Below are 17,155 nucleotides of genomic sequence, written 5' to 3'. Positions count from 1 at the left end.
CCCTGCTTTCTGGGGAGCGCATGCGCCCTATAGCAAAAACCCCTCCAAAAAAAAAAAAAAGAAAAAAATTCCAGTCTTGGGGCTGTCAGGTCGTGTAGTGGTTAAGGATGTTGGACTCCTACGTGGCTGACCGCAGTTAGAGTCCTGGATCTGAGGGCTTGCTCTCTCACTTTCCATCTCTCTCTCTCTGTCCCTCTCGGTCAAATAAAAATAAATAAATAAATAAAGTTAAATAAAAATAATTTTTTAAAAAAATTTATCCAGCTTCCTTCCTCCTTCCCCTCTCACTGCCGCTGCTGCCCAGGACAGCCAGTTGGGGGATGAGTTCGGGGCAGCAGCCAGGAGTTTCCTAACCACATAACTTCTTAGAACTAAATGAAAACAACATTGTCTCCAGAACACCCTCTTTTTAAGAAAGCATAACCCCTACTGTAGAACTGAATGCACTGGGCATGAAACTTGGGGAAAACCCATGTATAAGCCCGTGGACCCTTACTCTCAGATACAGCCCAGCTGTAACTACAGCACGCGAGGAGGTGCTTATCCCCTGAGATCCTTCTACCCACTTCCAGTCCCACCTTTACTTTATCAAGTTTCCATGGGAGGACAATGGTTTAACGGGAAAGGACAAACCAGACAGGCTGCAAAACATGATGCTGCCACGAAAGCCTTGAGGGTCCTGCAGGACGACCCCATCCGAGAGGCTGGAGGGTGAAAGGAAGAGAATCAGAAGAACATCTCAATAAATCTGAAATTAGTCAAGTGTTTGAAAATTGCACTTACACAGAACTTGCCTGTGAATTTTGATGTGGCCTGGGAGAACACACACACACACACCCACACACACACACGAAGAACTTTGTGACCAAGGTTTGGGTTGGGGAGTTTGTGGGCCAAGGTGAAGGGAAGAGCTAGAAGATCTCTGAGAAGAATGCTGCTATCGCTGTCCTCAGGGAGCTAAAAAAGTTACCACCTCTGCTCACCATGGAATGAGTGAAGCCCAGGGCCAAGAAGAAAACTAAACCCACCGTCAAGGTGAAGGTCAGAAACCATACCACGGAAGGAGTGGGCACAAATAAGGAGGTGGCCAAACGCAATGCAGCTGAGAACGTGCTGGAGGGCCTTGGTTTTCAGGGCCCCACGGGCTCAGCCCGCCACACCAGCACTCAAATCTGAGGAAAAGACACCAGTAAAGAAACCTGGGGATGGAGGAAAAGTAACCTTTTTTGAACCTGGCTCTGCAGATAAAAATGGGACTAGTCACAAAGAGGATGAATTCAGGATGCCTCATCTTAGACATCAGCAGCTGCCTGCTGGAATTCTTCCCATGGTGCCTGAGGTCGCCCAGGCCGTGGGGGGTCAGTCAAGGATCACACAAAGATTTCACCAGGGCAGTCCCAAACCCTGCCAAGGCCATGGTAAATGCCATGATAGCCCAAGAATTGCTGTATGGGGGCACCTTGCCCACACCGAGACCATCTTAAAGAATAACATCTCTTCAGGCCATGCGCCACATGGACCTCTCACTAGACCCTCTGAGCAACTGGACTATCTTTCCAGAGTGCAGGAATTCCAGGTTGAATGCAAACACTTCCCCCAAAACAACAAGAATGAATTTGTGTCTCATCCACTGCTCCTCTCAGCCGCCACTGATCAGCCAAAGCATCAGCAAGGATGTAGAGTCCTGCCGTGATATGGCTGCACTGAACATTTTAAAGTTGCTGTCTGAGCTGGACCAACAGAACTCAGAGACGCCAAGACCAGGAAACGGACCAATGTCTGTGTGTGGGAGGCGTTGAACTCTTTCTGGCCATGAAACATTACAAAAATCCAACATACATACTGAAAACACTGAAACTGCTTTGAAAGTTTGGAATTTCTGATACCTCCAGTGGGCCGAGAGACACGGTGGGTGAAGAACATGGCAGCAGTGGTGAACACAGTGGAGACACGGGCGGCCGCAGAGGCCAGGTGGGGCTGTGCTGGGATTGGGGTGACTGCTGCTCCGGGCACACGCGGTGTGTGGGAAGGAGCGGCCTGCCCAGTGGCCTGGCTCCATCCGGAAACCAGCGGGTCACTGCAGTGCTTGGTCTCTGCATTTTTTTTTCTTTTCTTTCTTTTTCTTTTTTTTTTTTTTTTTGGTTGTGGGGGGGAGGCTGTGTGAAAGAAGAAACAGAAAACAGAAAGCATGGCCCCTTCTCAAACTAGCTCGCTGAAACACTTTGGGATAAACCCTGGAGAGTCACACTGGAAAAAGGCCTTAGACTGGCCCCAGAGCTAAAAGTACCAGAGCAAATCCAATGCTTCCTACCTGGAGTCACCTGACCTTCCCAGTGTGTGTGGCCCACCACTTCCACAGCCCCACACGGTGACCACTGCTTTCTCTTCTCACAGTTGACACTATTCTGTTCCATTATTTTCTTTTGATTGCTATGACACTACATAAAATTTTCATTTGAAAATACAATTGAGTTTCTGAATTGTACCTAGTTATTTAGTACAGTTTAGAAACTTGTCTGAGACTGACGTTATCAGTAATCTAACCAGTCAGGACCATATCTGTGTGTGTGTGTATGTGTGTGTGTGGGGGGCGGGGGGGTCAGACAGTTGTACTTCATTGGACTAACCCAGGATCATTTCAGTGATGCAAATTATATGCACTCCGGTTTAGCAGAAACAGTCCTGGACTTCTCAGAAACCTTGATGAATTCTCCCACATTGTATAAATTACACTATTTAGGAATTTTAAACTTTAGATGATCGTTTGGTTCCTTTTCTATTTTATCTTTATTTTTGTTAATGCAACAGGACTTAAATGAACTTTGATCTTTGTTTTAAAGGTTAATATTTAAAAAAAATTGTGTGTCTATCCATGGCACTTGAGGATGTAGCTTTTGCTATGCTACAGGATTTGGTCCCTGTGTAGTACATGGAATCTGCAGGTTGATTTTCCTTGAGTGTTTGATACTGTTCATTACATCTCCATGTAGGGCTGAGAAGAATGACCTGTCTATATATGCAGCTGTGTTGCTTTTGATGTTGTGTTACTGTGCACAGAAAGGTGTGCGCTGGGGTTCTGCGTATGATCTGGAGGAAACACATGAGTTAAGCACTGCTTCCATTTATTGTTTACCCTGGCATTTTTTTTTCTTTCCATGGAATGTAAGTAAAACTTGGTGTTTGTCACCAATAAATAGTAATACTGAATTTTTTGGTTAATTTATTCTCAAATGCCACTACTGCTAGGTTGTTCCCCTCCGAACTTGCCACCTATGCTTTTTTTTTATTTTTAAGAAAAATAATTTGTAATGCTTGTGGTTCTGTATGGGCAAAAAATATGTATATAAAGATCTGAAATAACTTTATATCAAACTATCAATCAATAAACAGCTACTAATGGGAAAAAAGTATCCAGTCTTACATATTTTGTTAAAGTAGCACACAGACACATATGCTGAAGCACATAAAAGAGAGAATTAATTAAATAAAGAAGGGCTGGGTAGTAACTTACTACAGGGGCTAATTTTTGAGTGTAATGTAAGAGAAAGGAAGGAAACATAAAGATATTTCTACTTCTGCGCTTTTTTTTTTTTTTTTTTTTTGGTTAATGTGAAGCAATTACTTTTCTTCCCCTCATCAAAAGTTTTAAATTGTGCTCATCTGACATGAGAACAGCCAAAAGGTATATGAAAAAAATGCTCAACATCCCTCATCATAAGGGAGATGCAGATCAAAACCACAATGAGATACCACTTAACCCCAGTCATCATGGCAAAGATTAAAGAAACAATAAATGAAATAAATGATAAGGGCTGGCAGGGACGTAGTGAAAGGAGAACACTCCTACACTGCTGGTGGGAATGTATATTGGTCCAGTCACTGTGAAGAACAATATGGAGGTTCCACAAAGGCCTACAGATAGAACTACCATATGATTCAACAATTCCACTTCTGGGTATCTACCCAAAGGATAGGAGACTGCTCAGTCAGAAAAGTGCTTGCACGTCTATGTTTATTGCAGGATTATTCACAATTGCTAAGTCATGAAACCACCCAAATGTCCATAAATAAATGAATGGATTGGAAAAGTACAGCACATATACCCTATGGAATACTACTCAGCCATAAAAGCAAGACACTGGCACTCAACAGAAAGTGGAAAAACGTGGAAGATTTGCTGCTGAGTGAAGCAAGTCAGGCTATGAAGGAGAGACGTTGTATGTCTCCACTTAACATATACTGACTGCACTCTATGGTGGAAACAGAAATGTTAGAGGACATAGAAGCATTGAAAACAGTGATAGATTCTGGAGACAATATGGGAGGAAGCTAGGAGAATGGGGAGAGTATAAGGAAGGAAATTAAGGAGGAAAATAGAGAGGCAGGACATTTATGGAACACAGAAATGGGTTATTATTGGTTTATGATAACGTGATTAGTATCCTCAACTGGGCTGGTGTGAAGTGTATTCATGTTGGGTAAATTCAATTTGACTTATAAGCAAACTGATGTATAGTGATTAAATGTATAAAAAAAAACTTTGCTCATCTAAGGCCATCTCTCACAAAATGAAAAGATAAGCTATAGTCTGGGAGAAAACATTTGCACATACTTGTATCTAGAATATACATTAAGAACTTTTATAATGCAAATAACAAAAAGACACAGGAAATTAAAACTGCGCAAAAGACTTGAATAGGACTTCATAAAGGAAGATGTACAGGGTCAACTCTATAGCACAGTAGTTAAGTACTACACATGGGGAGCCAGATCTCATGGTCAAAGGTAGTTGAAATCTCAACTCCATGGGCTTGAGAAACACTCTGAGGTGTGTGTGTGTGCATTCTCTGAACACGGATAGATGGAGAAATGGAAGAAAAAGGATTGCAGCACAATTATGCCCCATTTTGGGGGTTTTCTATCTCTCTTTCTTTCTCTGGTGGGGGCACATGCTCTCTGACCAAAAAAGAAAAGAAAAAGAAAGAAAACAAGCAAAAGGATATACAAATGACCAAACTGCTCACTGTCATCAATCATCAGGGAAATACACATTAAAATAATAATAGATTACAACTATACACAGTAGAAGAGGAAACATCAAAATTAATAATACTGTGTTAGTTTCCTAGGACTGCCGTAACAAAATACCACAAGCTGAGTGGCTTAAATGACAGTTCTGGAGGCTGGATGTCTGAGAGCAAGGCCCTGGCAGACTCGATTCCTTCTGAAGGCTGTGAGGGAAGTGAGACTTCCTTTGTGGTTTACTGGCAAACTTCACTGTTCTTGGCTTGGTAGACATCACCCTAATCTCTTCCTTCATGCTCATGTCATTCTTGTGTGTGTGTCTCTCTCTGCCCAAATTTCCTCTTTTTATATCGACAAAGATATTGAATTAGGGCCCATCTTAATGCTTCATTTTATCTAATTACAACTGCAACGATCCTATTTCCAATTATGGTCACATTCTGAAATACTGGATATAAAACCTCAGCAACTTTTTCGAGGATACGATTTGACTCAAAACGAACACCAAATGTTGGCCAATATGTTGGCATGAGCTGAACATTTTTTATATAGTTTGGTGGGAATGAAAACTGGTAAGACCATTTTGGAAAACATTTTGACAATTTCTTACAAAAATCACATTCATCTACTCTGTGACCCAGCAGTCTCCCTCCTAGGTATTTACTAGTGGTTTGCTAGTTAAATACCAGCTTGTGCAAGCCAATTGTTAAATTTTCATGGATTTTGTATTTATTCAAGAGAAAAAAAAAGTTATGTCCACACAAAGCTTTATATAAGAGTGCATTCAAGTGATTTTATTCATAATATCCCCTAAACAGAAACAACCCAACCATCTAAATATCCAACTCTTCAAAAGATAAATTAATTTTTAAAACTATGGCATAAACTAAATCTGTAAACATTTAAAAATAAATGATATTAAAAACAAAAGAAAGACATACTCAAAACTCATCACTTCTAAATATTTTACTATAATCTGTGCTCTCAAGGTGATGTACATTATTTTATTTATATGATGAAAGTACTATGTAATAATACACCCCTGCATATCTCTTCCCAACCCTGCACTGAATGAAATTATGCTTATAGCGAGAAGTTGGTCATAGTATAAGTATTTACACAAGAGAAATTGGCAAATGTTACAAAGTAGCCATCAGTATGTTTTTGGTTGATAGTCTAAACTTCAGAAAGTGATGCTGCAATATTAAAAATACAGAAAACTTAGAAGCGTGTTATAGTTAAAATGCAAAATGCAAAATTGTAAGGAAAGATCACAGGACAAAATCTTTGGGACCTAGGAGTAGGTGAAGAGTTCTTACACTTGGCACCAAGACCACAATCAAAGGAGAGAAAAAGTGGTAAATTGGATCTTATCTAAACTAAAAAACTTTTGCCCTGTGAATAAAGGGGACAAAAACTTACAGACTGGGAGAAAACATTTGCAAGCCACATATATGACAAAGGGCTTGTATCTATAGTACATCAAGAATGCTCAAAACTCAACAATAAAAAAAAAACAAAATTTAATTAAAATACAGTCAAAATAGACGTCTGACCAATGTGAATATATACATGCCAAGCTCACATCAAGATAAACATCTTTAGTCATTTATGAAAATGCAAATTAAAACCAAGAAGAAATATCACACCAAACCTAAAGACTATCAGAATTACTGAAATAAAAAATAATCATATCAAATGTTGATAAGGATGTAAAGAAATTCAATCATTCATACATTTTCATGGGAATGTAAAATGATACAGCTACTCTGGAAACTATTGTGTCATTAGAAGGGTCATGACACATTTTTGCATAGAGAAATATGTCATGACTTTGCTGATGGCCCAATAGTTAGAAGGTTTCTTTAAAAAAAAAAAAGACAAACAAATAAAAATATATTCAATACTATACAGCAATTGCATGCCAGACATTTAGTTCAGAAATACAAAAATGTATGTTCACAAAAAAATCTATATAAGAATATTCACAACAGCTTTATTCATAATAACAAAAAAATCTAAAAATAAATGTCCTTCAGTGAGTGAATGGTTAAGCTAACTGTGGTACATCTATACTGTGGCATCTTTCAGCAATAAACAGGTATGAAGGTATCAACTACTAAATCCACAAAAGTCAGGTAGCTCTGAAGTGGATTATGTTGTGTGAAGAAAACCCAATATCAAAAGATTACTACATATTGTATAATACATTTATATATATCCTTAACATAATGAAGTCATAAAATAGATCACAGATTAGTGGTAATCAGTGGTTAAAATTTAGGGGAAAAGAAGGGAGTGAGTATGACTATTAAGGGGTTCCATGGGGAGTCTAGTAGTGACAGGACAGTTTTGTATGTTGGTGATAGAAGTTACATGAAGCTAGACATGATAAAACTGCATTGAATCACTGGTGAAATCTGAATAAACTCTGAATTGTGGCCAGGTCAACTACCTGGCTTTGAGACACTATAGTTATGGTTAGATGCTAACAATGGAAGTGAGAGGAACAGTGTATGAGATTTCTCTGCACACTTTTTTTTGCAGCTTTTGTGAAGTGATAATTAGCTTAAAATAGAAGTTTTGCTTTTCAAAAGCATGTGATCCAGCCAGCAGGTGGCATGGTGGTTAAGCACGCTGGACTCCCACATGGCTGACCATGGTTCGAGTCCTAGACCTGGCAACTTGGTTTCTCAAGTTTTTCTCTCATGGTCTCTCTCAGTCTGTCCCTGTCTGGTCAAATTAAAATAAATACATAAATAAAAAATAAAATAATTCTTAAAAAAAAGGAAGTGATTTCCATAATGGTTACATTGTAAACAGAAGAAAAATAATCAAATCGTAGTTGTACTGCAACCATGGCTGAGTTTGGATTTAAGAGTTTGGTGAAAATCAAAGAATGTATTCTTTGAGAATTAATGGGCTAAATGGCAATTACAGTAAGAATTTTTACAGTAAGAAAAAATATAGATACATATGTGTGTGTGTGTGTATATATATATCATTTGTATGGTGGTTAAGATGCTGGACCACCAACTGTGGTTCAAGTCCCAGATCCAGTAGCTTGAAAGTCACACCAGGCATATGGGCATGCATGCCCTAAATCCCCAGAGGAAAAGGAAGAAAAGGGATGGTGGTGTGGCATGGCCATGTCCCCTGGGAAGTGATTTCTCACTTCCCTCTCTCCGGCTCTCTCTGGTGAACACACACACCCTATGGCAAACACACACACCCACAAAAGCTGTGTGCTACATGAATTCCTTTTTTTTAGGTGTTTGCCATAGGGCATGTGCACTCACCAAGAGAAAGACAGAGAGACAGAGGGAGTGAAAGTGAGAAGTACCCCTCCCCCGCCCTGTCCCGGGGAGATGATCATGCCTCAATCCTTTCTCCTCCATTCTCCTTTCAGGATTTTGGGCATGCACTTAGATGTCTTGGTGTGAATTTTAAGCCACCAGGTCTGGGACTCAAACCACGTTTGGCCATATGAGTGACTTAATCACCATGCCACTTGCTGGACCCACAAATTCTTTACATAAGTAAAATTAACAATAAACTTTGTTTACATATTTCATCTAAATACATATATGCATATGGTTTTGAAAAGAGGAAAATGTATTGCAAGCTAATATACATAGACAAAATGATAGAATTGTTTTACAATCACCATTTGGCAACTACCAATACATTATATGATTTGAGAAAGGCCATGAATATAGCCTAAACCACTAGACAGAAACAGGGACACACATGTGGTTTGTAAATGTTCTCCCAGTCTATAATTTTTTCTTGGAAGACAGGGTCTTCACATGGTTTCACAGAATTACTTCTCAAATTACTGATTAATTGTACAGGAAAAAATTACCTGTATTGTAGAAAAATTTTGTAGGCATGTCCATAGCCCAGTGAATACAACTCAAGATCATCGATAATGGGACAAAATGATCTGGAATATCTCCCAAGTGACAAATGGGGAGTACCCATCACCAACATACTGTTCTTGACAAAGTTATGAACCTAAATCTAACTTGAGGAAGATATCAATTAAATCTAGATTATGGGAAGTTCAATACAGAAGTTGGTGGAGAAAATGTGGGTAGTTGATGGCTAAGGTGAAATGGAGTTCTATCACAACTAGTTGCATTAGCTATCTATTACTATATAAAAAACTATTCCTCAAACCATAATATCCATTATTTTATCAAGTAGTTATGATATTAGGAGTTTGGAAGCAACTTAGCTAGCTGGGTAGTTCTGCTTGTGGTCAAGGTCTCTCATGTGGTTGCAGCAAAGATATTGTTCAGAGCTTCAGTCCCCTGAAGCAGGGGTCAGCACATAGCGCTTACATCAAGTTTTATGGGCTCTATTTGTCTGTGTCTCATATTCTTCTTCCTTTTTTAAAAGTCTCTTTTTAAAATATAAAATCATTTTGTGCTTGACAATTTTATAACAACAGGCCATGGGAAGGATATGGCCTGTGTATTACATTAGGTCATCAGGAAAGTCATGCTGTTTTTCTGTTTATTTTTTATGCAAAAATATGTCATGACTTTCCAGACGACCCCAAAGTTTGTTGACCCCTGATTTGAGCTTAAGTAAGGCTGCAAGATCTGCTTCCACAGTGGCTCATTTACATGGTTGTTGGCAGGAAGCCTCAGTTTCTCAACATGTGAGCTCTCCACATGACTGTGTGAGTATTTACAACATGCAGCTACCTTCTTCCAGAAAAAAGGATCTAGGACAAAGTTCTGAGGTTCAGTGGCTATAATGTGTGCAATATTATCTGAACATAGCCTAGCACATAATAGGTATTTATTAACCCTGGGATTATTTCAGGCCGGTCATGGTAGTGCAGTGGTAATGCAATGCTACCTTCTGAGGTTGTATGGGAAGGTCCTGGTTTCACACCCTGGGATCTTTCTGTGCACATGTGGTGCACACTCATGTTCATGATCCTGGCTGGCTGAGCCTGAGGGCAGGATTGCAGCACAAAGAGTCTTTCGGGTGAACTCGTCTCTTTCTCTCTTTCTCTCTCTCTCCTTCTCTCATGGAATAAATTAATTGATTTTTAAAAATCTGATATTATCTCCAAACAATATTATCTCAACAAACAATAGTAACCCATATTTGAGCCCTTATGGCTCTACCATTGGAAACTAGTAGAATGCGATGTTACTCTCAAATCCCCAAACAGGAATTACCACAAATCACAGATAAAGGGAGAAGTGTTACTTTGTCCTTGTCACATCAGACCCGTTAAACTGACAAGTAGGCCTGTATTTACAAACGGACTGAGAAATAAGTGTACTGGCCCTGTCCAGAGTGTGTGGTCTTCCTATTTAAAGATTATAGTCCCTTCAAGGACTCCAAAACAGGTAAGGCAATGCTAAATCTATTAATATGAGTTTTTCACGTCAGCAATCGAGGATGAACTTAAAGTGGTCAGAATTCAATTGCCATTAGAGCACGCTTTACATATTTTGTTAGCACTAAGTACATACGGAAAATTACATTTATTCAATGTCAGAAATATTAACTGTAACACTGAAATAATAGTGGTAAACTGCCATGCCAAAAAATATGTTTGAAGTTGTTGATTTTTATGCAATTAAGTAATGACTACTGTCGCAAAACACCTTGACATTGAGGCCTCTGCTACCTATTTTCATCATATTAACATGAGGCATTGTACTGAGAGATCCAATGAGTTTAACAATGACTAGGTATAGAGGGTAATACAGCCATTAATTTATCACATACATATCAAACAACTTGACTGCTGGGAAAAAATAAGAAAATTGGATTTTTAATGTTTCCATGGTTACTATAAGGGAAATGTTTCCCTTGAGAAAATCAGCAATTAATTTTTAATTAATAATTTTTTAGTAACATGATCATTGCTGCAATGTGATTTCTCAGTACATGAATACAATGTGTAATAATTAAATCAGAGTAATTAGTATACTCATCCTCTCAATCATTCAACATATTATATGGAGTTGGTTGTTAATTATGTTCTCCTTTCTGTATTTTCTAATGCTAGACACTGTTCCTTCTATCTGTGTGCAATTTTGTTTCTATTAATCAAGGTACATCTATTCCTGCATTCTCATCTTTCCCAGTGCCCAGTAGTCATTCTACACCTCTCTATTTCTATGAGGTAATTTTTCCAATTTCTATGTATGAGAGAAAACATGTGATATTTCTGTTTCTGTACCTGGGTTATTTCACTTAACATAGTGTCTACTAGGCTTACCTATTTAATCTCAAATGACTAGATTTTGTCTTTTCTAATTGCTGGCTAGTACTTCACTGCATAGCTTTATCATATTTTCTTTACCTGTTCATCTGTTGATGGACACTTCTGTTGCTTCCATGTCTTGGCGATTGAGAACAGTGCAACAATAAACAGTGGGGTACAGGTATCTTTATGACATACTCGTTTCCTTTCCTTTGGGTATCCGCCTAGTAGGGAATTGCTGGACCATATGGCAGTTTAATTTTCAGTTTCCTCAGAAACTTCTATATTATTCTCCACAATGGATATATTAATAACATTTCCACCAACAGCGTAAAACAGTGCCCATTCTCTGAATATTTCCTTCTTTTTGATAATGGTCATTCTAAATGGAGTGAGATGATATGTCATTGTGGTTTTGATTTTCAGGTCCCTAATGATTAATGACGGTGAGCATTTTTTTTTCATATGTTTGTTGGCCATTTTCTATATTGTCCTGGAAGAATTGTTTGTTCAGGTGGTTTGCCCATTTTTTTAAACTTATTTTGCTTGTCTGTTTCTTTTTTACTGCCAAGTTGTTTGAGTTCTTTGTACATCCTGATTATTAATCCCTTGTCAGATGGATAGTAGGAACATATGTTCTCCCAATTTCTGAGTCGTCGCTTCATTGTCATTGTTGCTGTGCAGAAGTATTTTAGTTTGATATTTTATATAGTTCCAAACATCTACTTTTGTTTTTGTTGCCTAAGATCTTGGGGACTTACTTCAGAATGTTTTGTTTTGCTCATACCAAGGTCCTGAAGTATTTTTCCTATGTTTTTTTCTGGCCCTGACAGAAAAATGGATATTGATCAGCAGAACAAAACAGAAAACCCAGAAGTAAATCCACGTATACACAGTCAGCTGATTTTTGACAAAGGTACCAAGGATATCCATTGGGAAAAATGCAGTCTCTCTCTCTCACTTTTTTTTTTTTTTTCTACAGGGTGTGGTGCTCAAAGGGAAAGTGTGAAATCACTCCTCTAGGGGGACGATGCCTATGCTACAATCCATTCTCCTCCTGGGATTTTGGTCATGCATGCATGTGCACCCAGTGTGATTTTCAAGCTGTCCGGTCCAGAAGTTGAACTGTGGTCGACCATCTGGGAATTCAGCACTTAACCATCACACCACCTGTTAGCCCTTTTAATAAATGGTGCTGGGAAAACTTAACATACGTATCTAAAGGAATGAAACTGGACCTGCATCTCTCACAATATACAAAAATCATCTCCAAATGGATTAAAGACTTAAACATAAAACTCAAAAAATAAAGCTACTATAAAAAGCAATTACTCAGGACCAGCAAGTGAAGTAGTGGTTAAGGCACTGGGCTCCCACAAAGTCGATCATGGTTTGAGTCTCAGACCTGGTGACGTGAAAATCATGCTGGGCACTTGATGGTTCCCATATCGCATGATTTTGAAAACAAAATGTGTTGAGGCTAAATCAAAGACTGATATTCTAGTCTGTACTCCCAAACACTTTCAAAATCAAGTGCTATGATGTAAATAATGGTCAATGACCACACTGTACATCTGAGGCCAGAAAAGAGGATGGACTGAAAAGGCAAGAGTCTTGATTTATATAAGGGAACTTCAAAAAGGTTGTGGAAAATGGAATTAGAGCATGATTCTATTTTGGTGCAAATTTTTGTTTTTAAAACATGCATCTTTTTTCCCTCAAGCAATGTTTATTTAATTTATTTTTTTTTGTAGATGTTTTTGCTTTAGGGTGTATGAGCTCACCAGAGAAAGATACAGACAAGGTAAGTGAGAACTCATCCCCCAGGGAATGACCACACTGCCACCCCTTCTCCTACATTCTCCCCTTGGGACCTTGAACATGCACACACACACACGTCTGGTGTGAGTTTCAAGCCACTGGGTCTGGGACTCAAACCGTCAATGGCCACATGGGAGTCCAGTGATGTAATTACGATGCCATCTGCTGGGCCTTGAGCAGTGTTTATTAAAAAGTCATCCTTTAAGCATTTTTCTTCTGTCTAGACAAAATTTCAAGGCTGTGTCATGCTCCATATCTTTCTTTCACGGTCTCTTCTCTACTCTTCCCCACTTCTGCCATGTCTTCTCTAATCTTCCCTAGTCAGATTTTCATGGCCTTGCAAATTCATTTATTTCAGTGAAAATGTTTTATAATTCCTCTAAAATTTGGTCCCAGCCCTGGGGTTTGAATATCTCTGCCTAGGAGAGTGCTGGGCACCTCTAGGCCTACTTGTCGCTGCAGACAGGATGAGGTGAGGCAGATGAGGAGCAAGGGGATCTAGTCCTGGGATCCAGTGAGAGGAGCCACAGGTGGGTTTGCCAGTGTGGTGGCACCATAGCCACCTTTTATTTATATTTTATAATTTCTTTTTTGGCAGTTTCATAACTTTATTTGAAAATCAATAGTTCCAATCCACATTGACTGTAAATTTTTGAAAGTGGAAACAGGTGCATAGGTCACAAGAGTGTAGAACTCGTAGGGTGAATGTTCATCCTCATCACATTTTCTGGACAACTGCACATAGATACGATATGGGATTTTTTAAAATTTTTAAATGTATTTTACACATTCAATCACTATACATCACTACAACTTGTAAAAAGAATTTACTCAACATAAATACTCTTACACCAGTCTAGTCGAAGATACCATACATATTATCATCAACAGATAATCATCCATTTCTGTGTACCATAAGTGCCTTGCTTTCACTTTTCTCTTTGATTTCCCTTCCTCTCAATCTCCCCCTTCTCCCACCTCTTTCCATACCATCTCCAGTATCCATAACCATTTTTCATGTGTCTATATACCCTAATCTTTCAGTTTCACCATAGAGTGTGAACAGTTGGTATGTAATAAGTGGAGACATACAATGTTTCTTTTTCATAGCCTGGCTTGCTTCCCTCAGCAGAAACTCTTCCACATTCAACCACTTTCTATCAAATGCCAGGGTTTTATTATTTTTTATGGATGAATAGTATTTTGTGGAGCATATGTGCCACACTTTTTCAATACATTCATCTGTTTGCAGACATTTGGGTTGGTTCTATGTCTTAGCAATTGTGCATAATGTCACAATAAACACAGATGTGCAAGCATCTATATTTATTCTGACTAAGAGTTCTCTTGTCCTTTGGGTAGATACCCAGGAGTGGGATTGCTGGATGGTAGTTCTATTTGTAGATCTTTGAGGAATCTCCATATTGTTCTCCACAGTGTCTGGACCAATACACATTTCCACCAGCATCATAGGAGAGTTCCCCTTTCACCACATCCCCACCACCACTTATCATTTTTCGTTTTCTTAATCTTTGCCATTTTGACTGGGTTAGGTGGTATTTCATTGTGTTTTGACTCTCCCTTATAATGAGGGATGTTGAGCATTTTTCATGTGCTTTGTGACTGATCATATGTCTTCCTTAGAGAGTTGTTTGTTCAACTCATTTTCCCATCTTTTATTGGGTTGATCATTTTCTCTCAGGTAAACTGCCTGAGTTCCCTGTGTATTCTTGTTATCAGTCCCTTATCTGAAGCATATTCCCATATTCTCTCATTCTGGGGGTTGTCAGTTTACCCTAATTACTGTGTCCTTTGCTGTGCATGAACTTCTTATCTAATGTAATCCCACTTGTCTATTTTTGGGATTATTGCCTGTGCTTTGGGTATCTTATTTAAAATGTGTTTGCCTACTCCAATGTCTCCCAGAGTTTTCCCAGTGTTTTCCATTAGTAGTTTTATAGTTTTAGGTCTTAGGTTTAGATCTTTGATCCACTTTGATTTTTGTTAATGGTGAGAGATAGTGGTCCAGATTCATATTTCTGCAGGTGCATACCCAGTTTTTCCAGCACCATATGTGAAAGAGGTTTTATTTTTCCCACTGGATTGACTAGTATCCTTTGACAAAGATCAGTTGGCTGTATGTTTTGGGGTTTATTTCTGGGAGTATCTATTCTGTTCCATTGAGCCACATGTCTCTTTTTGTGCCAATACCATGCAGTTTTGATTATCACAGGTTTGTAATACATTTTGAGTCAGGGAGTGAGAGTCCTCCTACCTCACTCCACTCCATTTCTCCTACTCCATTGCTTTGGCAATATGGCGTCTTATATGATTCCAAACAAATTCTATGTATTTTTTTCATAGCACATATTTTCCATTAATTTTTTGAGATGTTTTTGCTATAGGGCGCGTGTGCTCGCCAGACAGACAGAGAGAGACAGAGAGACAGAAAGCAAGAAATCACCCCCCAGGAGGGATGGCCACGTTGCAATCCCTTCTCCTCCACTCTCTTCTTGGGATCTTGGGCATGCACGCACACATGTCCAATGTGAGTTTTAGCCCCCAGGTCTGGGACTTGAACCCCGGTAGACTACGTGGGAGTCTAGCGACATACCCATTATGCTAACTGCTGGTCCCTTCCATTAATGTTTTGAAAATCACTCATAACAATACTTTGGTGGTTATCATCAGTAATGGCAAATAAAATACAGAAAAATTCCAGTATTTTAATGGGCTTTTGTAAAACCATTTTAAAAATCTCATTTGAATTTATGTCTGTGCTTCTTGAAAACTGCAAGAAACATGATTAATGGAAATCTTAATAAAATTAAATTTTATCCAGCTTTGAAATGACAGCTTTGAAATGACATTGCCATATATTTTATAAAATGATTGCCTGCCTTTTCTGTAGAATACAACTCTGTGGAAGACCCAAGTTTAAAGAAAACAGGGAAAGTATATCTTGCAGAGGATGGGAACACAGTAAATCTAGTTTTAGAATTCATAGAATTAAAATTAGGAATTTATGAATGACTTGTAGGTACACTTATGAAATAGTGAAGTAAAATGCATAATATATATAGTTGTATTACTCGTAAAAGATACATAAAGAGAACATGGCACAGTAAGAAAGAGACTGAGAAAAGAGAGTAAGAGAGCAGGGAAGGCAGAATCATCAGCTTTTATAATCTAATCTTCCAAATGACAATCCATAATATTTGCCATTTTCTTTTTTTTCTTCTTCATTTTTTGGAGAAGTTTTTGCTATAGGGTACATGCACTTGCCAGAATGAAAGAGAGAGACAGAGAGACAGAAAGCAAGAAATTACTTCCCAGGGGGGATGGCCACACCACAATCCCTTCTCCTCCATTTTCCTCTCAGGATCTTGGGCACGCACACACACACGCCCGATGTGAGTTTAAGCCACCAGGTCCGGGACTCAAACCACTGTTGACTACATGGGAGTCCAGCAACATAGCCATTACACTAACTGCTGGTCCTGCCATTTTCTTTTTCTTAGCTGTAAGTCACTAGTTCCAGTTTACTCATAAGAGGAATGAGTTACACAGAATAAGACATAAACTCACACACAAACACACATACATACACACATACATAGTCTTTAGACATATCAAACTGGTAGATATCAGGAATACAGAGAAGAATATTGAAGGAACTCAGAGAAAAAGAAACATAAGAGAGAGGAACAAATATAAAAATTAAAATAAACTTACCATAAACTGTCAAAGTCAGAATTTTATACCCAGAGTCTATGTCTTTCAAAAGTGAGAGACAATACATTTTCAGACAAACAAAAGCTGAAAGAATACATTGTCAGCTGATGTATGCCACAGAAAATGTTAAATGAAGTTTTTCAGGCAGGAAAGTGACACCAGATGGAAATTTTAGTTTGTACACAGGAAAATGAAGACTGTCATAAATGGTAAAAAGTGAAGTCAAATAGAAAAGCTCATTTTTCTTAATTTTAAAAGCATAACATAGTGTTGAGGGTTAAATATTAAAACTGTAACTGTATTGTGACTTTACGAAGAAGTTTCAATGTCCAT

General features: G+C 38.5%; 1 pseudogene; it reads left to right on the top strand.

Annotated features, from left to right (window-relative positions):
• The first annotated feature begins 328 nt into the window (after window positions 1–328).
• On the top strand, window positions 329–1,803 carry LOC102467928 (double-stranded RNA-binding protein Staufen homolog 1 pseudogene; annotated as a pseudogene).
• The last annotated feature ends 15,352 nt before the right edge of the window (window positions 1,804–17,155 follow it).

This window comes from Tupaia chinensis, unplaced genomic scaffold (assembly GCF_000334495.1).
Source record: "Tupaia chinensis unplaced genomic scaffold, TupChi_1.0 Scaffold000002_1, whole genome shotgun sequence".
NCBI classification, from domain to species: Eukaryota; Metazoa; Chordata; class Mammalia; order Scandentia; family Tupaiidae; genus Tupaia; species Tupaia belangeri.
Note: the sequence above shows the minus strand (reverse complement) of the source record. Positions and strands in the feature narration are given on the sequence as shown.